The sequence below is a fragment of the Mercenaria mercenaria genome, chromosome 7 (genome assembly GCF_021730395.1).
Source record: "Mercenaria mercenaria strain notata chromosome 7, MADL_Memer_1, whole genome shotgun sequence".
Classification (NCBI taxonomy): domain Eukaryota; kingdom Metazoa; phylum Mollusca; class Bivalvia; order Venerida; family Veneridae; genus Mercenaria; species Mercenaria mercenaria.
The window spans coordinates 34,493,818-34,505,469 of NC_069367.1; the positions used below are offsets into that span (position 1 = coordinate 34,493,818).

The window sequence follows — 11,652 nt, forward strand, 5'->3', positions numbered from 1 at the left end:
CGTTAAGGCCACACCAAATTGATAAGTTGTTCATCGGATTTTTTTCTGAAAAATTTGAGGCGGCGAGCGAAAAAATAATTTAAATATTTTTTTTGGTTTTTGAGAAAATCAGGAGCGAGCGAAGAGCGAAGAAATATATTTGTCTTCATTTGGCTCTCGACTGACTAATAAAAACCTTAAAATAGAATGTATAGCCCTTTTAAATTAAAAAGTAAGTCCCCAGGGATTGAGAAAATCTAACCCGCAGACGCACAACAACGCGAACTCGTGAAAAAAGGTAATAACATTGTCATACAGTACACTGTAATCAAATATCGAATCGAATATTTACTGCTATGAAAATGTAGCATTCTTAGCTGACTTTACAAAGTTTTTGATACATCAAATATCTATGTGAGTGTTGCTAGATCTATTAAAGCTTCTGATTTGAAACTTAGAACAGTCATTTACTGTCAAAGTCTACACCAGGAGAAACAATACTCTTAAGTCTGAATCTAGACAGAGTTACGCCACTTTTTAACATAGAATATTTTTAATTAAGTTTTATATAATGACCAATAGCTCTGTACTTTAATAGCTTCTGACTATTATGTCCCTTTTACTGGCAAAGCTCTGATTTAGAAAAGTCGAGCATGATGTTTTATGTACAGCTCTTTTTTCTAACTTTAAACTTTCATAACATATTAAATTTGTTGAAACAAAGCCTCAATTAAAGTTTGAAATGGAGATTAACGTGCATTAACGTTAGTCTACTAAATGATTGGAAAATTTGAAAATCAAAACTGTCCTGAAAACAACTCGTAATGTAAATTCCTTACCCCACCAACTTTCGTATGCAAATGCTGATCATTTGGACAGGAAAAAAACAGAAAACAGATAAGTGACATGCATCAATAAGTATTTACCCTTACCAAAATAATGTAGATTGATGTTATCAAACAAATTAGTATGTTTTTCTTCATCCAGTTTCAATGAAATAAATCGATTTTTTGTAGTATGTAATTTGGTAAACATTTGAAGAAAATGGCGTAACTGCATAAAGGGGAAATAACTTTAATGCAACTAGATATAAGTATTATGATTTATTATAGACGATGTGTGCGTAGTATGTATTTATTTTGATTAAAATCCATTTGAGAACAATCTGGGACTGGAAGTATAAGCATTTATACACTTTTACGTCCGTAAAAAGTAGCGCACCAAAAAATTTTGGATTGATTTTTTTCAATGGGGCGAGCGCAAGCCAAAAACAAAAAAAAATATTTTTTTGTGTTTCTGAAAATATACGAGCGGCAAATCCGATGAACAACTTTTTAATTTGGTGAGGCCTAAACAGTCAATATACTTCCAAGTACTAGCGGATGATATTACTCCCATAGCGCTCCAAATATAGAGAAATCGATGCATCTTTGAACAAAAGCAATTTTTGGCAAAAATCAATTGTAGTTTTAGCAGAAGTTGCTTCAGCAGATAATTCCCAAAATATCATCTGTGTTCTCTCACTGGGTTTACACGTTTTTACAACTGATTCGTGCAAAATAATTATTTTGTTCATATTATTCCCCATGTTGAAAACCTCTCGTTATTTGTATATCTTTACATCGTATCGATTCTTAAATATGTGGAATTCAGTAGTTTCTTAAATACGATAAAAGAAGCTGCTCACAGTCTGATACGCGTCTGAAGGCAGGACTTACAAATTGAATATTTTACAGAAAATAAAGATAGAGAGTTACATTGTGAGGTTTAATTAAGAAATAATAAATCTGTTCCTATATTTTATCAGTTATTCAAACACGATCCGCAGCAGTTGCTATATAAACATATAGCAAAATCGCCTATACATGAATCTACGATAAAATATAGCTCTTCCATTCCACCCTACGATTGTCACACGACTGCGAGATTCTACTCTGCTTCTGTTATATACCGACTAAATACTCGACTTTTTCAGTGATATGTAGATCTAGTAGACTAGTAATAAAAAGTACATTAACTTTTCTGAAACAAACAATTTGTAACTGATGAATTTATTTGTTTTTAATTTTACCGTAAGTAAATGTTTCAGCCCGGTAAGTTTCAACTTCAACACCAGTGCATCTATGTCTGGTCGTGTCTGTAGTTTACAATTTCTGCGCTGTATGCACCACAAATGTCAACTAGATTCTACTTTGACAGTAAATAAATTGTAGTTCATGTTCCAATCTTCCAGACTGAAGTGTTTACGTGTTTATATACCGCCGCAATGTTCTGGCGTGTATGTTTCAGTGCCATTATGTAGGTGACGTGCACTATTTTTAGAAACTCCATATATTAACATTGAACGAAGTATTTACTTCTGATTTCTATATTCGACCTTAGATGTTATTGAAAATAACATTTTAACCGAGGTAACTACTTAATACTTTAATTAAAATTTGTTGAATATCGGAAAATTCCGTTTTATGCAACGCTTTCCATTCGTGGGGAGGTTTTTATAATAGCATATGGCCAGCCGAATGACATATCGAGCTAAAATGTAGTGCTGTAAAATGCGAAGAATTTACGTGGTTAGAATCGAAATAATAAATATGTTCCAATAATTTTATCAGTTAATAAAATATGGGCAGTCGTTCGGATGCGAATATTAAATCACTCGTGCTACGCACTCGTGATTTAATTATTACGCATCCGAACTCCTGCCCATATTTTATTAACTGATAAAATATAGGCACATATTTATTATTTCTTAAATAAAATATGGGCAGGAGTTTGGAGTGATTTAATTATTCGCATCCAAACGACTGCCCATGTTTTATTAATTGATAAAATTATTGGAACATATTTATTATTTCGATTCTAACAACGCAAGTATTCGCATTTTACAGTACTACATTTTCAGCGTAATACGTCATTCGGGTCATATGCTGTTACAATTTACCCCCTATGGTTAGAGAGTGTTGCATAGCAAATGGAACGTATAGATATTTGTTTCTTTTTTATCAGAATTTCGAGTAGTATTCATAAATTAGTAATCTAACAGCTCGCAAACTAATTATGAACAGAATCAACAAATTAGGCGAGTTGACTCTGTGTTATGAATGACGAGCTTAACTTTTATATGACGTCACATCAGTATGACGTCATACTTTATGTCATACATTTATGACGTCACCGCTGAATCATAATTAAGCTAATTGAATTCGCTCGTAGAGATCAGTACGTGTTTTACGGACCTACACATAAGTCATTATGACTTTTTATTATATTTACGTTTTTGAAATGCTGTTTTCAACCGTTTGGCCCTGAAATAATTCGTATGTAATGGAACTGAAGTAGAATCTCTTATGTTACAATCATAGGGGGTGAAATGTAACAGCCAACCATATTTTATCGTAGATTCATGTATATGCGATTTCGCTATATGTTTATATACCAATTGCTGCGGATGGTGTTAGAATTAGTTATTTCATATAACTGATTTCAAAATGATTTTTCCTCTAATTCAGCAAAGCTCTAAACCTAGATTTAAACAATTATAATGCTTTCCGTATAGATACTGTCCACATGTTGCGCATAAAAAAATGGTTGCCATAAATGAAACTGAGAATGGAGGCCATCAAGTGTGTTCTCCAGCCATTGACTATGTGGATCTTTTTGTGATAGTACGTTCTACAGCATGTTTTCCCTTACAGTTCTGTTTAGATCAGGGGGCTGATTTTCTTCTATCAGGGTCGTTCCAAAGCCAATGCAAATCCTTTATTACTTTTTTTTATTAAAGAAACGGTTTGCAACAGCTTTCATCGTAACCCTTCAAATAACTCTCCTTTATACTTTATGTATACACAATTTCAGGCTCTCTACCCACGATTTAGAACAATTTTGACAATGTACACCGAAAAATACCCGAACCCTAGGCTTCAGTTCTCTGACATAAATTTTCTCAGTCTAGGAAATAAGAGTCAACTTGAACTAGATCCAGTGAAAAAAGCTGGATCAAAGTGACTTTTTAAAAAAACCCAACTGATCTACAATAACTGCCTTATGTCGGAACACATGTTTTTCAAAAGAAAGATATTTTTCTTTAAATACGAAATGCTTATAGAACTTCCAAAGTACTGATTTACCGTTTTGAACTGGAATAAACAACGCAACACTTTGCTTTGTGAAAAAGTCACAACCCTCAACACACACCCCCCACCTCCCTCCACCCCGACTGTAGGCGTTTTGCAATTACAAGACACCTGGAATTTCCAGTGACGCAAACACGGTTAGCCTGCTACATTCTGGGTTCATGAAAGCGCACCAGTGTCTCAGTGGGAACAGTGTTTTCGAGAATATTCTAGATACATTTTCAATACTTCAAAACGCGCTTGCGCTTGTGCTGTTAAGACAACATGTGCACAATTTTTGTTAACTTGGAGCATTTTCTTCAAAATGAAGTGAACTTGGGGTAAACTCTGGCTAGATTTCTCTTGAATTTCAAGTGTCTTTCTCCTGATTTGAAACGCTTGATCGTGCTTTATGACACCTCATCATTCACATAAATATCACAGACCTCTTATTTAATATATTTTATGCATAAACCAAGATTTATATCTACATCAAATTTTAGTCACATGTACAGAACGTTTTCTCGCCATAATTTAATGAAGTGAAATGACTAAATGTATCGATGAAGTCAAAAGGGCAAATATGACGTTGATTGCGAGGAGACGCAATCCTCGTAAATGTAAAATTCCGGTCATGTGACAAGTAAAGATGTACCTGATCTATAATCTACTTTTTACACTATAAAAATTGAAAATTTAAATAAGTTATGTAAATTTGTTGTTTTACAGACATTTTTGCGTTAGAATGTCAAAGGTTCCTCTGCCTGTCTTTACATCAAATCGATGAAATTTATGGTATTTACTTATTCATGAGAAAAGCAAAAAGTCAGCTGCACAAGTGCTGTGAATTGTTGCCGCAAGTCGAAATAAAGCTGATCCAAAGCTTCAATGGATCATGGGAAGAAATAATTAAATTGGACGCTAATTCTCTCCCAAAACGCATTCAAGAATCTCCATCGAGGCATACACATGTTAAATTCAGCATTTAAGACAACTTCTATCATTTCTGAACAATTGATCAATATTTCTGACAGTAACACATTTATTTCGTTTGTGAGATGTTTCTTCCACAGTGACGTTAACTTGATATTAATATGTATAATTTGCCAGAAAGAAATTAATTTGTGGATATTGTTCCTATGAGACACTAATGACGTCACACTGACTAATTAAATAATGATCTTTTTTATGGCGATCAGTAACACATTGTTAATTAGTTCTATCTAACCAAACTTTTCGACGTAAATATGGTTTTTTCAGTAACTGTGTTAGCTCTTAATTACTGACCTGTGATAAATTGTCGTCTTGCCATCAGAGTTATTTATAATTAATACAGATAATGTAACTGCACAGCTACAATATCAATAGTTGGATAAATAGGTGAAAGATCACTTTTTGTACATCTTTGAACCCAGTAAACGTAAGGATGCAGCAAAGCTAAATACTTTGTATATGTTTTACCTTTGAATTTTTGCAGAATCATAGTTATATACAAGTTGTTTGGCGTCGCCAGGTTAAAAGAGACAAAAAATGAGCTTTCAGAACCGAATGAAACAAAAACTAAAGATATGTATAATATTGGAATAGTCAACGCCCAGGATCTGGAAAGTTGTTCAAAGTCTAAAGCACTCCTTAATATTCTGTCAACTTGGCCGAGCTCATACATCCATATCATTGCAGAATATTATGACAATATCAGTAAAATCAGTACAACATACCATGTTTTGGTGCAATCACGAGTTGTAAAATCAATCGCAACTATTTGTAAGTTGAAAACAGAACTGAAATACCGTTGATGTTGTAATTATTTAGATAACAGAGAATAGGACATGTATCTTTTGTAATATATTTACAGACTGGCCCACCCCATCAAGGTATTCATTTGATTTGGTCATCATAAACACACTTTGACCGGCTTTATCGCTATATTTAACAAACGTATGTTTTATGAAAATCTGATAAATACCCTTGTATTATGTCATTATTGTAGGAATAATTCATTTTAAACATTTACAATTTGTCGCTATGGTGCAACCGCTGTTAGAAAATGGTCGATGTGCACAATACATTTCGTAATTAAATGTTTGGAGAAATTTTGTTAATTTAAGGAATAGGCAGATTGTACATCGACGTTAAACATTTCTGTCTCATCATGTGTCTTTTTAAGAGGAAATAACCTTGATTGTTAAATAAGTTCATGATCAATGTTTTGTATCTACTACAATACCCACTAATGTCAAAAAATTACTTGTCATTTCGTATTACTGGGTCCAAGAATCGTGTCTTATCATCTGTCATGGTTTATGTTTCCGTCCTTATGTAAACATGTGACCTTTATGTTGCACTGATTTGTAAGTATATATAAATACCATAATTCTTGTGGTTTAGGCGAACTTCATCGTTCATATGTCAAGCTTTCGACGAAATGTAGCAAGAAAATAGCTCACTCATGAAGTTTTAACCTCAATGATCGCTTTTGGGTTGAAACGTGTGAGTATGATGGGAGGGGCATGGGGGAAGCGGGGTGTGGTGTTGCCTGGGATAAACAATTAGTAATGGCTAATTCCACGCGTAAAAGAAGCGAGTATGCATCGCGGAAGACTTCATTTGATAAAATTTATCTGACATAAATGTCTAAAGAAAACCAGGAATTCCATCGCTTATTATCAAATTAAGAGAATGTCTCAATTTCCCAAATAACATGAATTTACTCTCAGCTTTGTAAACATAATATATGTACTCAAGTAACATTTTGAGGAAAACAACAACAATAAAACATCATAGATTTTATTGTGGTGGCTTTTGGTCCTACAACTGTACAATAAGTGTAGTCATATGTCAAACCTAATATGCATATTCAATGCATAACCGCATATGTCATGACAAGCGGCATATGCAACAAAGCCTTTAGAAAATGATATAAATGCACCCATCAAAAGTGCTCGAGTCACCGCATCATTTTTTCTCGTGACGGGAAAAAAACACTACAAAGCTGTTTGTTTAATGATTCGTGGTTGTTATCATTCATGATTATACAGTGTTTTGACAAGCGAAAGGAAACAATCTGAACGATTTTTGAAACTGACTGGACAGAGCCACACTGCAAGACTAAAACGCTCGTCTGCTGATATGACAGACGTGGTTGTAGCGGTCGTATTTTAAAGAAAATCTGCCCCAAGATTTGTGTTAAGTTCTTTAAAATTTGGCGGTAATTGAAACGCAATAACAAAGTGATACTGTGCTGGGCTTAAGACAGTATTTATTTTATAAACGTGTAACATGTATGTGCATTTCATGAAATATGTCAGAATGGTATCCACTTAAACATTTGATATTGACTGATAAAAAACCAAAAGAAATTATGTTGATTTGATATGTTATATAAGATGTAAATAGTTTTTGTCGTGTTCAAATATAGACATTCTTTCTTTTTAAAAAAAGATAAAAGTTAGTGATGTTGATATAGCAAAGACATACTTTTGAGAATACAATTGTAACTATAGTAACCATATTCCTAAAATATAATTTTGGCATTTCATATAGAAGCTTTACACAAAAATATATCTGGTTTTCAAGTAAAAAAAACAACAAAAAAAACAACAACAAAAAAAAAAAAAAAACGCGCAGAAGTTTTCATATTATATCCGGCCAGTAAAGTACTCGTAGTTTAGCCTGGATTGCTTGCTCCTATAATGTTGTTACTTGGATAGTCGTAGTTATGAATTGAGGAGACCCCGAGACTGACAACGTTCGAATCCAAGATCTACAGTAGGTATAGTCTTAAAATGAAGATCATGTATTAATTTGAACAGTAGAGCTTTAAAAGGCGTTGTTTTTTTGTTCCTGACATTTATGACATTTTAATGTGAAAATCATTTGATAGATCGTTCAATTTACTATAAGAAAGAGAAAAAATCTTCTATGTTCAGTATTACTTTAAAACTTACTGGATTTAACTAGTAACTCACTAAAGGTATCATTTTTTGTTGTGTTTAATAAGTAATGAAAAATCTGTATTTAAAGTATAATTTCCGATTAGAGGTACTTCAAGTCAGAGGTACGTAAACAAGATTAATTTGTACAAAATGTTTCGTAATTCCTGTTTCTCTATTCTCTAATAAAATTATTCTTTCAATCTGGATATTTATTTGACCAATAAGTGAGAAAGTAATATTAAAGGTAGCGCAAAATATTACTATTTTACAGGCTGCCACAAGAGTATTTATAAATCGAGTTAATTCAGTGCTAGGACATTATGGGCAGCTAAATCAATAGCTATTTTTCACAATGTATTGTTATAAAGAAGATTCTTTTCTTGGTTGTTTTCGTTTCAGTACCAAAGTAGCATTTTTTTCTCTCTCTCGTATAGGTTTGATTTCTTAAAATGGAAGTGCACACTATATATACTTCTCATCGCCAGTATCTTAAAATGTTAAAAATGCCGTCTGAACTTTCTCTTTTTCAAATTTAGCATACTGTTAGCGCAATTTATAAATATTTTTAAATTCCCTCAACAAACGTTCGCCTTTTTAGCAGTCACTAAACTACACATACACTTAATGTTTATTAACAAAATATCGTCGCTGCCGTGTTTTAGATTGGTAGTCGTCTGATATTTTACCATTTTCCATTTTCTAGCGGAAAGTCAACATCCGTGCACATGTGTTCTTATAACTTTTTTACTTTGATGAAAAAATTAAATACATTTTTTGATCATTTTTAAAATTTTATAGAAAGAGGTCACGGTTGTAGAGTAAGTAAAGTTATTTCATGGCATGATTGGATTTTCTTGAAGTTTCACCAAGTATTAACAACGTATAGTTTTAAAGGTCTGACAGTATTAAAACATGTATGTCTAATGTCTAATTGTACGCTAGTTGATAAAAGCGCGAAGGAAAGATTTTACGAGTCCTCTTGTAGGTATTCTAAAAAAGACATCGACATAGCGAAAACATGACTTTCTAATTTTGAAAATTAATATCTCTTTGACACGAAGGTGATACGTCACATAAAAGGCAATAAATTTGATGAATATTTGCAATAAAACAAAACTTAAACTACAAAAATGTATCTTATTTGTAGAATTTCCGTTGAATATTATTGTACATTCATTTAACAACATAACAAAAATGGTGATTTTAGTATGCTCTGTAGAAATTTCTATCATGTACTCGTATTATAATTAGACAAGTAAATTATGCGTTTCTCAGTCGTTCATTTTCATGCTATTACAATAAAGGTGAGTGCAACTGGTTAACACAGAAACAAAGTAATCCTTTAAAAAAGATAAAGTGCATTTTTCTACTTAATATGTACTTCAACGACCCCCAGTGGTACAGATTTTACTGGGGCATTTTATTTTCAGGATAACCATGATCTTCCGCTTCCTTGTTGCCATGGTGATAGCACTGACGCTGGGCCTTGTAAGTGGACAGTATGACAACGGGGACAGATTTGATAACTATGATAGACCTGATTACAATGGGCCCGATTACAATGGGCCCGATGGCTATTACCCAATGCGGCCACCTATGCCATTTATGGGAGGTCACGGACATTACTTTCGTCGGCCGATTGGACCTCCTCCAATGTACTGGTAACAGTAAGTGTGACAGACTTTTATTGGCCACATATCTTTCATAAAGATTGGTAAATTATTGGACAATTAACATTTTTGCTTGTGAAATATTGCAACAAAAATAGTTTAAAAGATTGCTATTACTTCACATATCTACCTTGGCCTTTTAGGGCCTTCGCCGCATATTTTGAGCATGAAACAACAAAAGAACGACACTGAGATGGTGAAAAGTCAAAATAACAAAACTACTATAATGAAAAATCGTAACAACGATCATGAAACACGAAACTACGATGTTGAAAAGTCGGAACAACGAAAGTACGATCATCGTACCTTCGACATTTTACCGTTTCGACTTTTCAACATCATTGGTTCCTTATTTTGACTTTTTCAGCACTGTAGCTTCGACTTCTCACCATTTAATTTAATTGTAGTATCGCGTTTCATGATTGCACTTTTCCACAGGTAATGGTAAAACATACGTTGCACAGGGGTAACAGGAAAGCGATACTACGGTGTTGAAAACTCGAAACTACGATGGTTAAAAGTCGAAATTACGATGGTGAAAAGTCAAAACAAGAAAACATGTGGATGAAAGGACGACATAATTTTGACTTTTCACCATCGTAGTTTAGTGTTTCATCATCGTGGTTTCGTCTTTTCACCATCGCAGTTACTATATTTCAACTTTTCAATATCGCAGTATCGTTCTTTCGTTGTTTCGAAATTTGGTTTTCTTAGATGCTTGCTCGCAATTATTCTATTAGATCTATATATCTTTTACATTTTACATTTACCATTATGTATATTAGGAAATTTTAAAAAATGTATATGGGAAGCTTTAAAGGAACTTGTTTTTAGTTATTCATAAAAATATTACACAATGCTTCTTTTAAATCAAGATATTTTTATTTAACAATAATTTTATTTTGCAATACTTTAAAAGTTTTTTTTTTATGTAATATATATATGGTTTTTATTTTGAGAAACAAAAAAAAAATGTTTACATTTTTATGCTATTTACATAACATAATTATAATAACCACCTGATGAATTGAAAAATGTTCGTAAAGATCACTAATAAACATTCTGTTTATTTTCAGATAAAAGACGATCCACACGGAACGTTAACACACTTATTACTCGTTGTTTATGTAATGCTGAATCACACACATTCGAATAAAATACATTGTTTGAATTTGTTCTTTCCCTTGCTTTGGCCTACACGTGATTTTATTTGAAATCTTTCACAGTGACTGGATATTTCTTGTTTCATGACATGATTACCCTTCACGGGCCCAGATACGGTCATTCTAGTCCATACAGCATTATGCCGTCAGTCTTACTATTTGACAGCTTGGTAACGAAACAAATTTTATTATTTATCCTTACTATAAATAGTAACGCAAAAGCCGTTGAAAACGACTATTACGGCCGCCGCCGTTGACGGATACCTACCTCGTGCGCCATAATCATAATGGCCACTGGTTACCGGAACGTCGGCGCGTTCTGAAGTCAGCGTCAATTAACAACGTCATCATGACAGTTGAAAAGTGATTAATCGTTTTCAAAGCGATTCTCAAATACTGATGGCAATGTGGATAAAAAATATAATTGATACTGACGATTAAGGTTGTAAAAAAGTTTGAGAAAAGAAAATTCCAAGATGAAAATGATGAGAAGTTATACAATAAAAAGGTCAGGAAACGCCTGGTGTATGCCTTCTGCCTATAAAGGCAGACATAGTTTCATAATGGCCCGTCTGGCTACAGCCCTCGGACAATTATGGCACTAGGTGTGCCGCACAATCAAGCCGTATATTAACCTGTTAATAAAGAACCGTTTTCATAATGTAGCTGTCTGTCGTACCCATCGTTCCAACATTGGTTTGGTCATACATATATCCGCTTAAGTATTTGTGTAGATGTAGTCTAAATCCTGAAGTTAGCTCATGTAAACCTATTAACGTGCGTCTGCATATAA

General features: G+C 33.3%; 1 long non-coding RNA gene across 1 annotated transcript; it reads left to right on the top strand.

Moving 5' to 3' along the window:
- The first annotated feature begins 7,916 nt into the window (after positions 1-7,916).
- On the top strand, positions 7,917-10,867 carry LOC123555505 (uncharacterized). The gene is made up of 3 exons (XR_006687307.2): positions 7,917-8,064; positions 9,457-9,693; positions 10,773-10,867. It is a non-coding gene; the product is annotated as an uncharacterized LOC123555505 (long non-coding RNA).
- The last annotated feature ends 785 nt before the right edge of the window (positions 10,868-11,652 follow it).